Source organism: Piliocolobus tephrosceles, chromosome 15, assembly GCF_002776525.5.
Source record: "Piliocolobus tephrosceles isolate RC106 chromosome 15, ASM277652v3, whole genome shotgun sequence".
In the NCBI taxonomy this organism is placed as follows: domain Eukaryota; kingdom Metazoa; phylum Chordata; class Mammalia; order Primates; family Cercopithecidae; genus Piliocolobus; species Piliocolobus tephrosceles.
Genome location: NC_045448.1, coordinates 75,702,233 through 75,724,574, shown reverse-complemented (window position 1 = coordinate 75,724,574; position 22,342 = coordinate 75,702,233). Strand labels below are relative to the sequence as shown.

General features: G+C 35.7%; 1 protein-coding gene across 1 annotated transcript in view; it reads left to right on the top strand.

Annotated features, from left to right (window-relative positions):
- The window catches only part of TACR1 (tachykinin receptor 1), a 149,363-nt gene that overhangs the window by 80,305 nt on the left and 46,716 nt on the right, over positions 1–22,342 (top strand). The gene's annotated exons all lie outside the window — the stretch shown is intronic.

Below are 22,342 nucleotides of genomic sequence, written 5' to 3'. Positions count from 1 at the left end.
TTTTACATCACGTCTAAGATTTTCTTGTGGGATTAATCTCCAGGGGTAGTTGCCTGGATAATGTACCCTTTATTGGCCACTGTGTCTTCCCTATACCACTACCCCCTTTTCCTACTGGTGTTTCTTCTCCCTGATAAGGTACTTGCACTTGAAAATCTTGAGATAAAGATTCCCCTTTGCAGAAGACCAAAACGATATACCTACACCCAGGATGTTACAGCTGGAGAAATAGAATATATGCAGGTGAAACACATGGGAAGGCCAGGCCAGGCATTGAGACCTTATGAGCTACAGGTCCCTTACAGGACAGACAGACTTGCCTTCTAGGGGCCTGCCTGATCACATTTAGGGTTTTTCAAAGTATCCCAGCAATTTTATCCTCGAGGCAACATTGAAATGGCATATTCTTTGTTTTGCTCTGCTCGAGTGAGCCACACTGTGACATTTATATTACAGTTAGTTTTCAGGACTCAGAGCACATGGATAACGTGGATCTTTTTCAAAGCCCTCTATAATTCTCCAATCTCAGGTTTTTTATGTGAATCATAAAAGAACACTGGTGTTAGAATCAAAAGATCTGAATTTTAACTACAAGATTGCCAGTTACTGGCCACGTGACCCTGGGCAAGGGTCACAGCTGCTCCTGGTTATTCAAATAAGAGATAATAGACCTCTGTTTCCTATAAACAATTCTTGTGAAGATTAAATGAGATATATATTCTCACCTTGTAAGCTATTAAATGCCATACAAAAGGTATGAACCGAATTGATCAGATAGCAGTATAATTATGAGATCTTGAAACTTGAGTTAAAATGAGACACCACACCTGTCATTCCCCCCAAGATTTGAGGGCTGAAAGCTTGTTGCACACAGTTACCCAGCCGCATCTGTTCCATGAGCATGGAAATGCAGCTTGCCAGAAAGCAATACATAAAGCTCAGACATCGCCTTCCAGACACAAACAGTGGGATTTAATCAATCAAGCAATGGGGGGATTAATGCTCAGCCTAGGAAATATCGAAAATTATTCTTTCAAATGAAATTACAAGCCTGAGCAAGGTCCCAGAGGGAGAAAGAACACAGCTTGTTACAAGCCATACAGGACCTGTGAACATGTTCAAGCCAGAGGGTTTCCTCAAAAGGGAAAAATAGTCTCTGAATTAAAGCTCATTATATAAACTGTTTCAGAAATCTCTCCCGTCGTTTCCATGGGCTGTAGCTCACCTCTTAGTTTTTCATGGTCTTTTCAAAATCTGATCACTTTCTACAACTTTTGTTTCAAAATACTCATAGTTCTTTAATCTTATAACAATTTCAAAGTTTAACCTGAAAATAAAGATTAATTTTCCCACAGATCTCTGGGGTCTTTTCCAAAAAAGAATACTGTTTTGGGGGGGAGTCTTATTTTTGAACATTTTGGTGTTTTATGCTTATGAATGACTTGAAAATCCCTTTGAGACTCAACATGATCTGTTGGATTGTCTTATTTCCTTGCTTTGGGAATTTAGGGTAGCTGCTACTGGATATACAGTTACGTTTGCCATTGTTGTTTATTTCATCATTTTAACCTAAAAAATAAACTTGGCTTAACAGCATCTATTGTTATCTATTCATGAATTGTAACATGTTTATTGATACAATAGTAAATCAAAATAGTGTATTTGTCACTCACTGAATGACAGTGATGAAAACATAAGTGCATAGCATAGCTTTATTCAAACCTATTTTGTTTTTGTCAGTATCTTTCATAATACATTATAATATATTTCTAGACAATTTCAATTTTACCATATCTAAGCAAACTACTTAATTATATTCTCTTCTTTTAGAAGAAATTATTGCCACTTTCACAGTGCACAACAATCCCAAATTTGAAGCCAGATGGAAACTTTGTTTTGAGGCAGTATAATAATTAGAAGAGTGTGTGCTCTGGAGTTAGATGAGCGATCAGCTCCCAGTCCCATCACTGTCTAGCTGAGTCATAAAGGTCAAGTAATTTAAGGCTCTGAGCCTAATAGTACAGACAGTCCCCCATTTGCGAAGGTTCAAATTGCAATTTTTCAACTTTACAATGGTGGGAAAGTGATATGCATTCAGTAGAAACTGTAATTTGAGTATTCATAAAACCTTTCTGTTTTTCATTTTCAGTATAATTTTCAATAAATTACATGAGATAGTCAACACTTTATTATAAGATAGGCTCTGTGTTAGATGATTTTGCCCAGCTGTAGGCTAATGTAAGTGTTCTGAGCACATGTAAGGTAGGCTGGGCTAAACTATGATGTTTGGTAGATTAGGTGCGGTAAGTGCATTTTCAACTTAAAATATTTTCAATTTATGAGGGGTTTATCTGGATCTAACCCTATTGTAAGTTGAGGAGCAGCTGTACATTCCACAAAGAAGCATAGAGAGATGTAAGTAAAAATAACCTACATGAAATCCTCAGCCTAGTGCCCTGCATAGAGGTAAGGGTCTAGTGAATGTTAACTACCAATGTTAGCATCATTCATTAATCTGAATTCACTGGAAGATGACTGGCAGCAGATAGTGTGATGGGCAGATGCTTAGACCCAATTTAATTGATGAATAATTTGTGTAAGCTAATTACATGAAACGTTTTGTGAAAAATCTCAGGCTGCTGCACCTGCCTTCTGGCTGTATGGTGGGCCTGCAACCATGATCATTCATTCAAACTCTTTACTAACTTTAACAAATACAGTTAAACTAACATTTACTAAAACATCGATTAAATTAAGCCCTATTAAAGGCAGGAAATCCGATAAAAGAACGGACAGAGGTTTTGAACATGGGCTTCACACACACACACACACACACACACACACAATCCACACAGCCAATAAATATATGAGGAGGCACACAACTTCATTACCAGTGAAATGCAAATTAAAGCGATAATGAGATCTCACTACACAGCCATCAAACTAGAAAATATTAAGAAATCTGACAAAACTAAGTGTTTCAAACTGAGCAATAAGAACCTTTGTCAACTGCTAGAAGAAGTATAAATTAATAATTACATTGGAAAATACTTTTTATTTATTTATTTATTTATTTATTTATTTATTTATTTATTTATTTATTTTTGAGATGGAGTTTCACTCTTGTTGCCCAGGCCGGAGTGCAATGGTGCTATCTTGGTTCACTGCAACCTCCACCTCCCGGGTTCAAGCAATTCTCCTGCCTCAGCCTCCAGAGTAGCTGGGATTACAGGTGCCCACCACCACACCCAGCTAATTTTTTGTATTTTTAGTAGAGACAGGGTTTCACCACGTTGGCCAGGCTGGTCTTGAACTCCTGACCTCAGGAGATCCACCGGCCTCGGCTTCCCAAAGTGCTGGGATTATAGGCATAAGCCACCACGCCCAGCCCAGAAAATACTTTCATAGTGTCTAGAAAAGAAGAAGCTATGCATACCCTATAACTCAGAAATTTCACTTGCAGGTAATTACCCTAAAAAAAAACCCATGCACGTATGCACTCAATTACATCAAACATAATGTTCCTATCAGCATTGCTCTTAATAACCCCCCAAACTGGAGATGTTTCAAATATCCATCATCAGTAGAATGGATTAAAAAAAAAAAAAAAAAAAAAATTTGGTGGCCCAGTGCGGTGGCTCTTACCTGTTATTCCAGCACTTTGGGAGGCCCAAGTAGGTGGATTGCTTAAGCTCAGGAGTTCAAGACCAGCCTGGGCAACATAGTGAAGCCCTATCTCTACAAATAAATTAGCTCTGTGTGGTGGCAAGTGCACCCACAGTCCCAGATACTCAGGAGGCTAAGGTGGGAGGATCACTTGAGCCTGGGAGGCAGAGGTTGCACTCCACTGCACTCCAGCCTGGGTGACAGAGTGAAACCCTGTCTCAAAAAAAAAGAAAAAAAAATGTGGTGTCTTATAAAAATTTGAAGTGCCTTATGTAAGTAGAAGTCAACACAAATATAGATTGTTTCCCTCTTTATAACACAAAACATAGCCTATTATGCACAGTTATGCACTTTTTTTTTAAACTCAGTATGTCTTAGAGATATTTCCATATTGTTCATTGTTCATAAAGAGCTTCTCTTTTTTTTTTTTTTTTTTTTTTTTTTTTGAGACAGAGTCTCTCTGTGTCACCCAGGCTGGAGTGCAGTCCCATGATCTCAGCCCTCTGCAAGCTCCGCCTCCCGAGTTCACACCATTCTCCTGCCTCAGCCTCCCGAGTAGCTAGGATTACAGGCGCCCACCACCATGCCCTCCTAATTTTTTTGTATTTTTAGTAGAGACAGGGTTTCACCATGTTAGGCAGGATGGTCTCGATCTCCTGACCTCATGATTGTCCCTCCTTGGCCTCCCAAAGTGCTGGGATTACAGGTGTGAGCCACCGCGCTCGGCCCTTCTCTATTCTTTTCTTAGTATTCCACTTTTTGAATGTATGCTATTATTTAACCAATCATTTATTGATGGAGTTTAGATTGCCTTCAGTGGTTTGCTATTACAGAATGCCACCATGCATAACATTTATATATATCATGCAAGAATACCTATGGCATAAAATCTCAAAAATAGACTATACCATCTTAATTTTGACATTTGCCCTCCATACAGGATTGTACTAATTTACATTCTCACCTGCAATGTGTGAGAGTTCCTGTCTCTCCACGGCCTCACCAGCAAAGTATATCATGAAGTTTTTAGATTTTTATCCATATGATGGGGGAAAAAATGAGAATAGGATCTCATAGTTAAAATGCTCATTTCTCTTTTAGGAGTGGGAATGAACATCTTTTTATAATTTAATGGTCATTCGTATATATATATTTTATAATCTGCTTATTTCATTTACCATATCATAAACGATTTCCTATGTTTTTTAAAATTGTTTCTACGACATGATGTGAAGACACACACACACACGTGCACATACACACATATATTGTTAACAAATCCCCTCTTTTGAAAATTTATTACTTCAGTGGTTTCTCTTAACTGACTAGTAAGATAAACCACTAGCTTCAAAGTGAGCTGCTTCTAGCTATATTCCTAGATCCCTGAGGGAACTGGTTCAGTTTTATCTGCCATTCCCTGTCTATGTTTACAATCCACAATTATAGATGATTTTGCTAACATTATAATATTCATGAAAATGGGGACTTAGGCTCATCATTAATACAATATTATCATAATTTTTAATTAAGTCCTGCAATAATTAGCAACCCAGCAGCTTAGCATGGCTGCTCTGGCAAAACTATGACACTACACAGGAAGTTCTAGGAAGGTGGAGATGACTGACAGGTAATAAAGAAAGATTTTACATGTGATCAAAGGTGACTTTTCCCATTGGAGAAGAAAGCACAGAGAAAGAAAGGTGAATGCATGAAGAAGAAAAATTTGGCTTTGCAAAATGTATTGACCGTTTTCTTTTTTCTATAAAAACTGTGAGGAGTATGCAGTAGTTTTCAAAGTTAATCAGAGCTAAACCCACTCTTGTAGTTGTTGTGTGGGCTGTAAGGTGGCGATGGTCCCAGAAGGTACTAGGGTAATGCCCCTGAGGACAAGGAAGATGAACGAGCCACCATTTCTTCATCAGAGGACCCTCCACCAAAGCCAAGAAAAAATCTGTAATGAGGATGAAAAATGAAAAAGACATCCAAAAAAATTAGATTTAGACAAGCTGGGAATTTCTGCTTCCCTGAGTCATTTATTAATATTGGCCATATGTCATTTTCTGATAATTAAGTTTCTATGTGCACAACTTTATAGTAGAGTTTTAGCAAGAAGTAAGACATTCCTATTCTGAATTCTAAATATTACCAATAATAATGGGAGAGGAGACTATGTTAGAAAACAGAATCGTTCATTTAATTAACTGGATATTTTGTGGAAATGTGAGTGAATATGAATATGTTAGCTCTAATATAATTCTCTACAGGTACCAACTATAACAGAAGACTACAAAAATATGCCATTGTCATTATTTACAGCACTTTATCTTTTGTATATTATGATTCATTATCAAAAATCAGCTGAAATGTTTATATTTATATGTATTCTTTACTTTCATTCACAATAATAAAAAATGAAAATCAGCTCATTAACAGGGAGTAAGACAGGAATATTTAAAAATATACCTGCAGCACTACTTCTCAAACTTTCCACCTTCTTGATTATTTTACAAATTAAAAACAAAAAATGTGGATCCTTTGCCAAGCTGCTCTAGGCCTTGGCCAAAGGGGTGTCAACATATTTGTGTTTCCAGGATTGATTGTTTATGCTAGCTGTCGTGATTAATCTCTTCCCCTGACACCCTCTACACTTACAAATATAGCCCAGAGCCCCTAGTATTATGGCCTTGGCTGATGAAAAGCAATTAAACTGAGAGGGAAGAGTGCATTGACACTGCAGGGGAAGATGCTGGAATAAAAATATGCCCTTAACCTTGATCCCCCAGACAGAAATCAGAGTGAACAAAGTCAAAAAAAAAAAAAAAAAAAAAAGGAAGAAAGTTCTTTCCTCCTTTTTTTTTTTTTTTTTTTTTTTACTGCAGAAACTAGGAAGGTTGCCACACGAATGTCAGAAATTTTACTACATTTCTGGTAGACATTGTACAGATAGGGCCAAACAGGAGGCAGCCACCAAGGGTTGTTATGGCCTCTACATACCAGTAGCCCCTAATTAGGAGGTGAAAGTGTGAGCCTTGAAGCCTTGAGAAAGGTGGGCCCACCCAATTTAGGACTCCTTTGGGGTGCTGCCATCAACTTCCGGAGGCAGCTGCCCCTCAGATGGAGAAAGAGAAAGCACAGAGGCCAGAGAGCATAATTCACAATAAGATTAAATGGGTGATTTTCTACAAAGCCATAAATTATCAAACTGATACAGCTTGGAGGTAAAGGGGAATGAAACTACTGTTCAAAAATTGCATTTACAAAAGGCACTGGGATCAAAATCTGTGCAGGGAAAATCTTTCAAATACCCTTATAAGTTCTTCAAGAGTACAGAACAATATGGAAATCTTGCTCATTTATTATAGAGATTTGGTAAAACCTAAATATAGAAAGCTAACAAAGACAACTCCAAAAACAAACCTTCAGACCAACTACATTTACAAATATAGATGCAAACATCCCGATTAAAACATTCACCAAAAAAATACAAATTATATTGAAACAGCAATGTTATGTTTTTGAGCATGACTTTTTCTAGCAAATAATACTAGTAAATAAATTATCAGAAAATCTATTATTATATTTCTTCAAATTAATTTGTTAAAGGAGAGCATCATATGTTTGTCTCAAGAAATGCCAAAATTAAATTTGTTAAAATGTAATACGTGTTGAAGAAAAAAGTAGCTCATTTCAGCAATAATTATTCAGCAATAATCCTTGACAAAATAAAATGAATAATGAATCTCCTTTTCAACAAAAACAAAGTAAGAATCCTGAGAATAATTAAGAAACAGCCAGAATTTATGTGAAGAAAATGAAAAATATCATGCTAATTTAGACTTTACTGGATGGTATAAGAAAATATTTGAGAACCACATTCCACGTGATTCAAAATGCAGAAAGTGTTTAAGGGTATATAGAAAACAGTTTCCCTTCTATCATTATATAATACTTAAGGATATCAGTTCTTCTCAAACTATTCCTAAGAGTATGTTTAGGCAGTTTGATAAAGTGAACCATCTGAAAGAGTTAATGGATAAAAATTGTTCAAGAAAATAATAAACAAGAAGAATTAATTTTGATATCAGCAAAATAACTTTTAAGAGAATAATAATAAATGACTTGCCATTCAAGATATCGAAATACACAGTACTGGGGGTAGAATCATTCAATAAAAGCAAACTAGAAATTACACACACACACACAAAAACTCAAACGTATAAAAGTTTGTGTTTAGTATATGCTAAAGATAGCATGTCAAATTTGTAGGGATTATTCCATAAATATTTTTGGAAACCTGAATAACCTAAAATTGTAGGATTCTGTACTTGAATGAGGTTGTAGATTACTCTCTATTCTACTGCTGCCCACAACTTGGAGAGTCACAATATATAATAGCATATTGGAGCCTTTGAGAGGGTTTCCTTTTCAATTTTTTAAATTTTATACATAATATATTTGTGTGGTTTAAAAATCAGGGAGAGTAAAAAAGTAGCTAGGAAAAGATTTATCTCTCTTTCTCTCATACTCGCCCTCTTTCTACCCCTACCACTTTATGGATAACCACCATTCTTGGTTTCTAATGAACCTTCTAACATTTCTTAATGCCATCTAAGAAAGTATAAACATATATTGTTACTGTCTCCTTTCTTAATGTACAATACAATATATAATATATTCTGACTTTTTCTGTTAACAATCTTGGATATCCTTTCCCATCAATATTGCAAGCATTCTCACTTCTTTTCTTTACAGCTGCATAGTATTCCTTATATGGAGAAACCATAATTTACTTATCCAGTATGATAGTGACATATCTTTGCGTTGTGTCTAATGTTTTGCCACTTCAAATTCTATTGCAAAGACTAGTCTCCATTCTGGTAAGTATTGATTGCAGTAAAGAAATCCAGTGGTTTTTCCTAAACCTTGTGCTTCTCAAACTTATTTGATTGTGGAATCCTTCTTTTAATTAATCCTGTAAACATCACACAGAAGTATTATCGATAAAACATATTCTGGGGAAACTCTGGACTAATCATAATACTGGATTCCTTTCTCACAACTTAAAACCAATATAAATTCCAAATAAATTGAGATGGAGTAGAGGCTTTCAAAGCATAACCCTCAAGGCAGAAGCCATAATGAAAGATTGCTGGTTTGCATATGTAAGTAAATAGATACGCAGATACAGATGTAGTTATAGATGTGTTTGTTAAATTCTATATATCCGGAAACTCCATGAAGAACTTCTGCATGTGACAAATTGAGAAAAAAAATATAATATATGAGAAAAACTAACATAGAGGACTCTAACTTATCAATAAGAGTAAGGCAACCCTCAAAAAACTACAGCCCATAAAAAAATATGAAAAAAATTATATTCCAAATAATGGATGCAATTTTTCCTTTATTTGAGTGGCCCATGTTAAAACTTAATGAAAATGTTAAGTATCAATGAGGTTATAGGGAATGTGGGAGCTGTCTTCAGGAGCAGAGTTTGACAATATCTGTCAAGGTTTTCAAATGTGTAGTTGGTTTGAATCAGCAGTTGCATTCTTAGAAAGTCTTAACTGCAATTATACTATGTAAGATTTGATGTCAGCATGGTTTATAAAGCTGTAAAATTAGAAACAAATACTAAATCATAAAAGATTGATTAAAGAAATAATGGATCATTCATACAAAAAACTATACGGCTGTTAAAATGGCATTATACAAGCACATTAATTAATGCAAAAATGTTAATAATACTGATCATATATTATGATCAAATATTATTTATCATAATATTACAATTAGTAAATAAAGCAGGCTTCAAAGTAATATGTGCAGTTAGTGCCCCTTGTATGTTTTATAAAGTGTATCCATGTACTTATGGATTATAGGTGAAAAGTCTGGAAAATTAATGCAGCAAAATTTAATATGCAATGTTTTTACTTTGATGTGGAATAGTAGGTCATCTAAACTTTTTACTTTAGCTTTTCTGCAATTTAAAATAATTTATCTCTACTGAAAATAAATTCTTGCCTTGACTGAATTTTTTAATTAAGTAACACGAACTTTTTAAGACATCTACTTTTAGAATAAAAATATTATCACTTGAAAAAAATCACCAGGAAATAAAAAGATTAAATAAAACGAGTATTTTAGCACCTGAAAAATAGACCACAATCATTTTCTCACTAAATTCTTAAGACACTGTTCCATGGTCTTCCAACATTTACTTAAGTGAAGAAATCTGATACCATCTGATTTTTTCCCGTTTTACGTAATTCATGATTTCTGCTTTCATACATTTAAGATTTCTCTTTATCTTCTTGTAATGCTTCATTTCGTACTGTATTTTCAAACGCCGCACCAGAAGACATGTATATGTAGAGGATTTTGTCATTTTCTGTCATTGCTAAGACCTTTTAATCTAAAGTCAGATCTCTAGTACAGGGAAATTCTCCTTTAAAAACACATTTTTTAATGGCCTGCCCTCTTTTCTGCTCTCCTTTCAGAGTTACTGCTACACATAAATTGTGTGCTTTCCATGCCCCTTACTATTTTACTAACTTGATTATTTCTTTTTTTTTTTTTTTTTTTTTTTTTTGAGACGGAGTCTTGCTCTGTTGCCCGGGCTGGAGTGCAGTGGCCGGATCTCAGCTCACTGCAAGCTCCGCCTCCCGGGTTTACGCCATTCTCCTGCCTCAGCCTCCTGAGTAGCTGGGACTACAGGCGCCTGCCGCCTCGCCCGGCTAGTTTTTTTTGTATTTTTAGTAGAGACGGGGTTTCACCGTGTTAGCCAGGATGGTCTCGATCACCTGACCTCGTGATCCGCCCGTCTCGGCCTCCCAAAGTGCTGGGATTACAGGCTTGAGCCACCGCGCCCGGCCACTTGATTATTTCTTTCATCTTTTTATGGTTTCTGGATGAGTTCTTAGGCATTTCTGATGAAACTGTAAGATGAAGAGATTATCTGCTCTTCATGGCTTCCTCTGCATTTTTAATGTTGTAATCATGTTTTCATTTGAAAGCAGTATTTTCTGCCCTTTTCAAAAGTGCAACAGCATTTTCAGTTCTGTAATCATGTTTTCATTTGAAAGAAGTATTTTCTGCCCGTCTCACAAGTGCAACAGCCTCTCAAATCTCGTTTAAAAACAAAAATGGGATTATGTTGAATTTCCACCTGTTTCTTGAAGTAAGATATCTCACAAAGAGACATTTACTTTTCTTCCCACATTAGCTTCAGCAAACATCCAACCATTTTCTCTTTTTGCTAATTCTAGTAACTGTAGCCCGGAGAGTTAAAATGGATTCCAAGTTACAGAGATCTCTACTCAAGTCTTTCAATTCCAGATTTTAAAAGGGGTACGTGTGGCTTTGCTGTAGTTCTGCCCTTCCCAACTGCCTCAACACTGTACAGGAGCAGCCTGGGGATATTCAGAGCCCTGCCCCCTACCTCATTAGTCATTACAGTTCATGTCTCCAGATGATCAAGCCAATGGGAAGTGCACATTGGCCCGCGAGCTGTCAGTTTCTTACCCTAATGCTGATTGCACATCCTAAAGATGACAGTAGGTTCAAAGTTTGGCCTCACCCCTTCTCTCAAGCCCATGGTCAGCTCCACCCTGCAGCCTTCAGCGCTGCAGCAAGTTCCTTACAATTGTTTTCCCAAATAGGCTGTTCTTCCTGCAGTTGCCCAGATTCTCCTTCAGTTTGGTCTCAGCTGCTCAGTAACTGAAGAAATTTGTTCTGGCCAGTGGGTGACCTCCTGTACTTGTTTCCAGAGCTGAGATGAATTTTTACATTCCTTTGATAATTTCAGGAACCGTTTCAGAGGGAAAAGGAATTAACTATATTGAGCTTAATTTGGAGTAGTATGTACAAATTTTGAAATGATTTCTTTCATATTTTCTAGCTGGTGATATATCAAAGTAAGTTAGTTTTGTGAACTTATCTTTTATCTAGCCAATTTATTGATTCTAATAGTGATTAAGCTGTTTTTTTCCAGGAATACAATCATATCATCTATAAATAATGATTTTGTCTCCACCTTTCTAGCAGTTATGCCTCTTATTTCTGCTTCATGTTGCACTGGAATGACCCTAACTTTCACAGTATTAAATAATAATAATTTTGTTAACTTTCTTACTTTTCTGGAAACACCTACAATACTTTACCATTAAGTAGGTTTTTGGTTATTGGTTTCACAATTAAGTTGAGTGTTCAATGAACTGCTGAGAAGACTGTTTATCAATAGTCACACATTTTATTATTTTAAGAAGCATTATACTATTCCCAGTATGACAGAGTTTTGCAAAAATATATCAGCATCTGTTGAGAAAAGTATTTTTAATGTGCTCCATGTATGCAAATCATTTTAATTCTATTCCCTGTGTCTCTTCAATAAATCTTAGTTGGTCATGTTAAGTTATGCTTTTAATATACTGACTAGTTATGTTACATAGGATTTTTATATCAACATCAAAAAGTAATATTTGCTTGGTTTTCTGTGTGCTGTCTTTGTCAGATTTTGGTATCAAGGTTAGGGATGCTTTTAAAAACTGTCTTTGTTTTCCAAAATAGCATTGGAATTGGCAAAGGAACTTACCCATAAAACCAGCTGGCCCTTGAGCCCTTTATGAAAGAAACTCGATACTACATTTTATTTCATCACGGCCACTTTCAGTTTTTCTGCTTTTTCAATTTGTTAATTTATATTTTTAAGAAAAAAATCTATTTCGTAGTGACTTTTAAATTTAATAACATACAATTTTACATCAATTATACATCATCTTTTCACATTTTTAATTTCTACTTCCTCTGTTTTTATTCCAAAATACTTGCCAAAATAGTTTATTTACCAATTCTATTGCCTTTCATTCTTTAATGTATCTTTTATTTTTATTTTTCTCCCCCTACCTAAGTTCGTTTACATGTGCATTTGCTGGATTTTTTATTTTATTGCTCAGTTCATTTATTTTCAATTGTCAAATAGTGAAAACATCTACCAATAAAATTCATTTTGTCTCCATTCCATAAACACTGATATATAGTGTTCTCATATTCTTTACTTTTTAAACAATCTACCACTATATAAATTTTTTTATTGACTCAGTAGGTATTTAGAAAAATTTTAAGTCCACAGTATTTCAAGTTTTCTTTCTTTCTTTTCTCCTTCCTTCTTTCCTTCCTTTCTTCTTTCCTTGCTTCCTCTCTTCCCCCTTCCTTCTTTCATCCTTGCCTCCATTCCCTCTTTCCTTCCTTTTTTATGCAAAACAGACTATGGCATATACTAAAGGTTACCTTTTGGGACTTATTAGAATGCTTTTTATGGCCTGAAATATGGAGACAGATGAGGATTCAAAGTTGGTTAGTGAATCATCTTACTATTTTGTTCAAATTGTTGCTGTTATGGATTTTTGATAACCTATCCAATCACAGAGTGAGAGTGATACCTTAAAATCTTTCATTGTAATTGTATTTCTGCTAAATTCTCTTTATATTTTTAAAAGCTTTGCCCTACATGTGCTGAAGATACGTTTGTTTTCACTAGGGATTATACTTTTAGTAATAGAAAATATATTTATATCTCTATTTAGTGCTTTTTTGCCATTAACACTACTTCCTGTAGTATTAATAGTGACACCTCTGTTTTGTTTACTTATACTTTTTCATCATTTTGTTTTAGTTTTTTCCATATATTTAGTTTTTCTCTATCATTTTGTTGTGAGACTTCCTCTTACATACAGTGTATTTTGATATTGGTTCATAACTTAAGAGTCTTTTTTCTTTTAATAGACTAGTTGAACATTTCCACACTCATTGTCTTTATCTATATATGTTGTTATAGATGGTCTTCTTTCATCATTTGGTTTAATACCTTCTGGTTTTTCTTTCTTCTTTGTTCTATTTTTCCTTTATAGATGCTTTTGTTGACTATTATCTTTGGTAATTTCAAAGATACATATGTTTTATTTCATTATATAAATAGTTATCTTAAAGTTCTTTAAAAAAGTTCCCTACTTTCATAGCTATTAACATTGATAATATTTATAATATCACTTGGCATTGACAACTATTGACATAATTTTAATAACAGAATTCATTTTTTTACTTCCATTTATAGGAAAAGGATATTTGTCACTTTCTATTCTCATATTCCCTTGCCAGTTTTTCTGTTAATAACCTGGGGTTTATAACCTGTGTGTTCTATAACATATGTCAGCATTCTCAAAGTATAGTAACAAAACTCCTGCGATACATTTAAGAGGTATATGAGGTTAAAATTACTTATATAAAGACAGGAAGACATTATTTACCTTTTTCATACTCATTCTCTCATGAGCCTACAGTAGAGTTTTTCAGAGGTTCCATGACTTCTGATATCACAACACACTGAATATAGAAGCAGATATGAGAATCCAGATGTCTATCAACCTAGATATTAAAGGGATTTGCAAAAATCCAAAACAATGCTCCTCTCTTTAATAATTTTTTTGAAATAAATAGAATAGTTTTTCTTTCATGTATTATTTATGTTAACTTTCAATGAGTTTATCATTGCCATTTTTAATAAAGTTATATTTTAAAGCAGTTTTAGATTTACAGAAAAGTTGCAAAGATAGTACAAAATGTTTCCAGATACTCCACACCCGGTTTTTCTTAGTATTAACGTCTGATTAGTATAGTACATTTATCACAATTAATAAACTCAATATTTGTAAATAATTCATAACTAAAATCTGTACTTCATTCAGATTTTCCCAGTTTTCCTTTTCCTGTCCCAGGATCCCATCCAGGACACCACATTACATTCATGTGTCTTTAGGCTCCTCTTGGTTGTGACAGCTTCTCAGACTTTCCTTGTTTGTGAAGTCTTTGATAGTTTCAAGACATAGTGATCGGGTTCTTTGTGGCAGATCCCTCAGTTAGAATTTTTTTGACATTTTTTTCATGATTACACAGGGATAATATGTTTTAGGAAAAAAAGCATAGAGGTAGAGTTTCATTCTTGTCACCTCATTAGAAGGTATACGCTATCAATATGACATTACTATTGATGTTAATCTTTTTTCAGCTTTATTGAAGTATATTTTACTAACAAAAAGTATGTGCATTTATGGTGTACAATATGATGCTTTCATACATTGGGAAATGATTAAACTAAGCTGATTAAAATATTTATCACTTCAATACTTACCATTTCTTTCATGGTGAGAACATTTGAAATCTACTCTCTTAGCAATTTTCAAGTGTACAATGCATTATTATTAACTACAGTCACTATGCTGTACAATAGATAGTTGCAACTTATTCATTCTGACACTTTTTGCCCTTTGACCAACATCTCCATTCCCCTCCACCTCCAGCCCCTAGAATCTACCCTCCTACTTCCTGATTTTATGAGTTCAGCTCTTTTAGATTCCACATGTCAATGAGATGATGCAGTATTTGTCTTTCTGTGCCTAGCTTATTTTACTTAGCATATTGTCCTCTGGGTTCATCTATGATGTCACACATGACAATATCCTCTTCTTTTTTAAAGCTGAATCATATTCCATTGTGTATATTTATCACATTTTCTTTATCTATTCAATTATACATCATCTTTTCACATTTTTAATTTCTACTTCCTCTATTTTTATTCCAAAATACTTGCCAAAATAGTTTATTTACCAATTCTATTGCCTTTCATTCTCTAATGTATCTTTTATTTTTATTTTTCTCCCCCTACCTAAGTTCGTTTAAATGTGCATTTTCTGGATTCTTTATTTTAATGCTCAGTTCATTTATTTTCAATTGTCAAATAGTGAAAACATCTACCAATAAAATTCCTTTTGTCTCCATTCCATAAACACTGATATATAGTGTTCTCATATTCTTTACTTTTTAAACAATCTACCACTATATAAATTTTTTAATTGACTCAATAGATATTTAGAAAAATATTAAGTCCAGGTTGATTCCATATCTTGGTTATTGTGAATAATGCTGCAATAAACATGGAAGTGCAAATATCCTGTCAACATACTGATTTAATTTCTTTCAGATATATACACAGAAGTAGGTCTGCTGAGCCATGTATTTCTATTTTTAATTTTTTTAGGAACTTCCATATGGTTTTCCACAGTGGCTGTAATAATTTACATTCCCATCAACCATGCACAAGTATTCCCTTTTCTCTATACCTTCTCCAACACTTGTTATCTCTTGTCTTTTTAGTAGTAGCCATTGTAACAGGTCTGAAGTGATAGCTCACTGTGGTTTTAACCTGATGATTAATGCTGCTGAGCATTTTTCTCATATACCTGAAAGCCATTTGTATGTCGTATTTTGAGAATTTTTCTTCCTGTTATTGATTTCTAGTTTCATATCATTGTGGTCAAAAAAGATACTTGATATGATTTTGGTCTTCTTAAATTTGATAAGACTTGTTTTACATCCTAACATGTTATCTGTTTTGGAAAGTATTCTGTGTGTGCTTGAAAAGAATGTGTATTCTGCTGCTATTGGATGGAATGTGACATATATGTCTGTCAGGTACATTTGGTCTGAAGTATGTTGTAAGTCCTATGTTTCCTCACTAATGTTCTGTCTAGATGATTTATCCATTGTTGAAGTGGCTTATTGAAGTCCCCTACTATTATTATGTTGCTGTCTATCTCTCCCTTAAGAGCTATTAAATTAATATTTGTTTTATATAGTTGGGTGCATATATATTTACAATTGTTGTATCCTCTTGATGAATTGATCCCTTTATCATTATATAATTATATTCTTTGCCTCTTTTTAGAGTTTTGACTTAAAGTCACAAGTCTTTAAGTCTGATACAAGTATATCTACACCTGCTCATTTTTCGTTTGGATGGAGTATCTTTTTCTACCCCTTCACATTCAGTCTTTGTGTGTCCTTAAAGCCAAAATGAGTCTCTTACAGGCAGAATATACTTTGGTCTTAATTTTTCAATCCATTAAGCACTCTATGTCCTTTGATTGGAGAATTTAATTCACTTATTTTCTGTTTTCAAGATAATTATGGGATAGGTACATACTTACTACTGCTATTTGGTCAATTGTTTTCTGGTTGTTTTGTAGATTCTTTGTTCCTTTCTTCCTCTCTTGCTCTCCTCCTTTGTGATTTGACTATTTTCTGTAATGGTATGTTTTGATTCCTTTCTATTTATCTTTTATGTATCTGCTATATATTTCTGCTTTGTGGTTACCATGAGGCTTATGTAAAATGTCTGACAGTTATAACAGTCTATTTCAAACCGACAATAACTTAGGCTTGTATCCCCTACTCCGCCATCTTTGTCAGATTTCTCCACAAATACTAACATTATTATTTTTCCCCTCTTTCCCATACTGTAGTCTTTGGAAGAAAGTTACTGTGTGAAGGCTATCCTTAAGGAGTGGAGAATAACATTCCTACTCCTTGACTACAGAGTAGCTACATAAATTCTTTGAAATTTTTATGCACTGAAGATTTGTCTCTTCTCCACCATTTACGTGTTTATTTATCTACTCAATCATTTATTTATATTAGTATGGGTTCATGGATATTTATTTTGGTCTTAGGGTATAATTTCTTTGAGTTACTCAACTTATTTTATTGCTCAAATTGTTCCAGTTTGGGGCCATTGGGGCCACTTTCAGGTTTCTTCTGTATCTCTTTGACATACCCCATTATGAAATATTCCATACTTACAGGGATTTGAGGGTTTGGTTTTGTTTTTAGTTTCTAGTTTTGTGCTTTTTGTGTTGTGTCGTGTGTTTTGAGGACTTTCTTACTTTGTGATACTACAGGATGCTCCAGGCTCATCTTGTATATTTCCTGCCCCAGTTCTACAATCAACCACTTCTCTAAGATGCCCTGGTTTCTTTTATTAGGGAATGATATTAGAAACTAACACCTGGGCTCTAGGTGTATTATTGTTATTTATAAACGACTTAACACACACTGCCAAATGGTTCTCTGCTTTTGTTTCTAATGTAGTAAGTATTGACAGATATGACCCACAGGAACAAAAGTTCTTTGGGAGTCCTCAATTATTTTTATTAGTGTAAAGAAATACCAAGACCAGATAAGTTGGGAACAAGTGATAGAGATCTGCTCTCTTAAAAATGTTTTCTATTCCATTTCATAATTATGGTTCACAAACAATGATTTACTGTCATCTCTACATATTTTTATTTCACTAATAATCACCAGTTTATTAGTTCTATGGCCTCATTATTTTGAATTTTAAGTTTTGATTCATCATCCATCATTCTGAATCATGTCTTTTGGTAGTTTCTCTGCAGAAAATAGTACTTTCTTGCATATTTGATAATATCTTTCTTTGGCTTATAAATACAAATGGCTGCTTGATTGGGTATAAATTGTGGGAATATCACAAAATAAATAATTTTTTTCTTTTAAGCTCAGCAGAGATTGTTCCTTTGTTGTTTGAAGCCAAAGTGATATCTTCTTTTGTGGATAACCTAAAACGTGCCCTCAAGATACTTGTATGATTATATGTTAATCTAGAAAATCCAAACGGGATTTAAATAGCAAGTCTTCCCATAATCTAACACTTACTGTCAATGTTCAGACCAAGATATATTTTAGATATGAAAAAAAATTTGTCTCTATTACAGTTAGAACCTTTGGTTTCAAATAATAGAAGTAACTTAAGATAGTGTATCAGTTAGTTCCTGCTGAGTAACATGCCATTCCAAAACTTACTGGTTTAAAGTAACAACTGTCCATTTAGGTCATGATTTTGTGGATTGCTGGCTCCTCTGGTTTGTGCCAGCTCAACTGAATTCTGTGGGAGTGTCTCATATGTCTGCAGTCACCTATGGGTCATATGGCTGCTGGATAACCTAGGAAGCCTTATTCACTTATCTCATACTTGGAAGATTGTCAACCAGGATGACAGAGGTAACGGAACCATGTATTTCTCATTATCCAACAGGCAACTTTAAGCTTCTTTATGGTGGCCTGAGTTCAAAAGCAGGAAAAGAGGACAAACCCCATTGCACTAATGCTTTTTGATCCTCTGCTTGTCTCATATATGCCAGCATGCCACTAGTCAAGCAACCCATATGGTATGTCTTTATTTTATTTTTATTTTTATTTATTTATTTATTTATTTATTTGGAGAGAGAGAGTCTCACTCCATCACCCAGCCTGGAGTGCAGTGGCATGATCTCGGTTCACTGCAATCTCTACCTCCAGGGTTCAAGCAATGTGACTCAGCCTCCTGAGTAGTTGGGACTCCAGGCATGTGCTACCATGCCCAGCTAACTTTTGTGTTTTCAGTAGAATTGGAGTTTCACCACATTGGCCAGGCTGGTCTTGAACTCCTGACCTCAAATGATCCATCCACCTTGGCTTCCCAAAATGCTGGGATTACAGGTGTGAGCCACCATGCCTGGCCTTTATTTTCAATTGCCAAAGAGAGCCTAGCATTTATTTCTCAGGTGCAGTTCCAGAATCATGATGACGATTTGCCCAATGTGAGTCAAGAGCTCACTCCCAAAGTAATCTACAATGGGGCTACCACTCATGAGCTATGTGACTTTGGCAAGTTATTTTTTACTCCTCTGAGCCTTAGTTTCCTCAATCTGAAAATTAGGATAATAATAGTACCTACATCATGAGTTATTGTGAGAATTAGATAAAATATTGTATATAAAACCCTTAGCACAGTGTCTGGTACGCAGTGATCATTCATCCACCTTTAAGATGCTTTACTTAAAGCATCTTATTATTATATTATTATTACTAAGATGGAAAGTCTTGAAGTATCATTAATGAGAGGACTTATTAAAAAGATGCTTACGTCATTTTTACTTTTTGCTTCATCTCGAAAGAGATTATTCTTAATCTCTTTCAGAAAATCTTATTAGAAGCTAGGATTGCTGAGAATCTCACTTCCATTTCTATTATATTCTTATCTGTATTTTCACCTTGTTTTCCTTTTCTAAAATATTCTTAGTGAATAATCAACTTGTCCTCTGCCTGACTAATTCAGTTTTCCGCTGTGTCCAACGTGTTATTCACCATTCTTTTTTTTTTTTTTTTTTAATTCAGCAACCACATTTTTCATCATGGTTGTCTGGGTGTAGACATTGGAACTCATTTCATGGAAGTCTCCTTGGGTTTCCTGAAGACAGATGTTATTAAGTACATAAATTAGCTATTTCAACAGTATTTTTTTCTTATGGTAATCTATTTCTGGGGACACATTTATGTTACCAACAATATTCAGTGAATTGAAGGTTGCATTCTTCTGAGCCACAAAATTTCCTTATAGTTACCAAGAACATTATTTTTTTACTTATTCTCCCAATGAGAGAGCTATGGCTCTGCAATGTGATTTATCATTTTATTCATTCACTTATCAAATATTTACAAACCCTTACTTTATAGTATGTACTATGCTAGAGATAAAACAATGACCTAACGCACTCCTCACCTCAAAGCTCTTAGAGTCTAATGGGTTTGCAGACAGGTAAGCAGGCATGTGAATACAGTAGTTAGTGCTGCAATAAATCCACAGTGCCGTTCGTTACCACAGAATCATGAAATGCTCAACAGACAAAGACAGTAATCATCTGAGTCCTGGAGGTTATATATGAGTTAGTCATATGGCATTCGGGGGATAAGGGGAAGGAAAGCAGTAGGCAGGATTTGTTGGAAAAAAGAATTCCAAGTCGAGGCAACCGCATGCACAAAGATTTGAAAGAGAGGTTATAAATTATGCCAAAGAAACTAAATTTAAAAATAATAACTGCTAACATTCATTAAGCACCTATTATGCTCCAGGCACTCTGCCGAGAACTTTGCATGCATCATCTCATTTCATCCCCTCAGCAGCTCAATGTGGTAGCAAATTGTCCAAGATGCTCCAGCTAGTATGTGGCAAAACCAGCATCTGAACTAAGGGAGTCTGTCTTTGGAGCTAACTCATCAGCTACTACATCATCCTGCCTCTCTGAAAAAACTCAGCATAGTTATGTGGAGTGTGTGATGTGTGTAGGGGTGTGGGTGGCATGGTAAGTGAGGAAGAATGGGAATAAGGGAAGAGATCCCAGGCTGGAAATCATAAAGAGTATTGTAGGTCCATTGAGTTTATGCTTTACTCTAACAACAATGAGGAGTAAATGCTGTAAGAAGAGAGTGGTCATGAAATGCCTGTGAAATGCATCCCTGTGGACATACGTGTTCAGTGAGGTCTGAGGTAGAGATATAAAAATGTGAGTCATAAGCTCATAGATGGATTTACAACCTTGAGGACAGATTAATCACCTGGGGAGAGCTGGCTGAAGGTCTAGACAAAGCCCTGAGGAAGTCAGTAGAATAGAAGGACTTGATAAAGGAGGCTGTGAGCCAGTGGCCAGCAGGGTAGCAGGGAAACTAGAGGTGTGGTGTCTGAGAATGCAAGGAAAGGGGCCCAAGAATCTACAGTCACATCTGTCAACCTGGCTGCACAAACCTCTCCCCAGGTTCAGCCTCTGGGGCTGCTGTGGGTAAGAATATGGGTGGCTGGATTCATCTCAGCCTGAGATTTTTATCAGATGAGTATCATAGAAGGAGGAAAGAGTAAGGGAATTGGAGGTGACTTGTATAGGAGTGATTAGATTGATGGATAAGGAAGGAAAGAAAACATGAAGAGGCTGAGGAATAGGAAGAAAGTGTTAGGTTCGGTGAATGTGAGTTTCCACAGAGAGAACTGTAGCAGCAGAGGTACTTAAGCAAGTGACCTGAGACGATGGACATGGTATTTATGGACGGGATGTTTTAAAAACTCATGCATATCCTAGGTGTGGCCAGGATGCAGATAACTGAGGCAAAAAAGAGAGGCAGCTCACTGGAGATGAGGAGTCTCAGCACTGAGATGCCAGAGTGCTGGGTGGTCCTCCTCAGGGAGGATGAAGTCACTGGGGTGAGATGGAGGGTGGGATGAAGAGGAGGGAGGCTCCGAGCCAGAGCTGAGGTCCTCAGTGATCAGGGAAGAGTGACCAGGAGGCTGAAGAGTGACAGCAGTAAGTGAAAAACAAGATGTGGCAAGATATGTGCTCCTCAGAGGGGTGGCGTCTGACAGGACACAAGGGGAAGTGGTCTGGAAGTGGCACAGAGAAGCAGGAGAACCCTCACTCCACCTGCTGGTTCTGAGGGGAATAAATGTGAGAACAAGAAAAGAAAAAACAAAAAAGCCTTAATTTGCAAGAACTACAGAGAACACATATTCTCAGGAAGCAGCCAGAGTTCTATTAAGGCTAGAATTAAAAAGAACATTCCTAAAACTTCAAGTATTGACAGGAGTTTGCCTGCCACAAAGCAGGAGCCCAAAGGCAGAGCAGGAGAGTTTGAGAGGAAAGTGGGAGAGACTGGGTTAGGTAATGGTACCAACCCAGAAGTCAGGGGATGAGAATCCACTCCTAGAACAACCTGGACATGGTGGCACACCTGCACGTGATTCTAATTTTCATGGCTGTAACCTAGTTCATAGTAAGGCTTCAGGTAATTGACCAGAGATGCCAGCATTGTATACTGCTTTCTTCCCACAGCCTCCATTAGAGGAAGGAACTCACTGAAGGGTAAGGAGTCTGGACAACCTCATGAAAGAGGTGATATTGATCTAAATCTTGGAGAAGAATAGGATTGGATCAGCAGGGAGGGAGGGCGTTGCGAGAGGGAA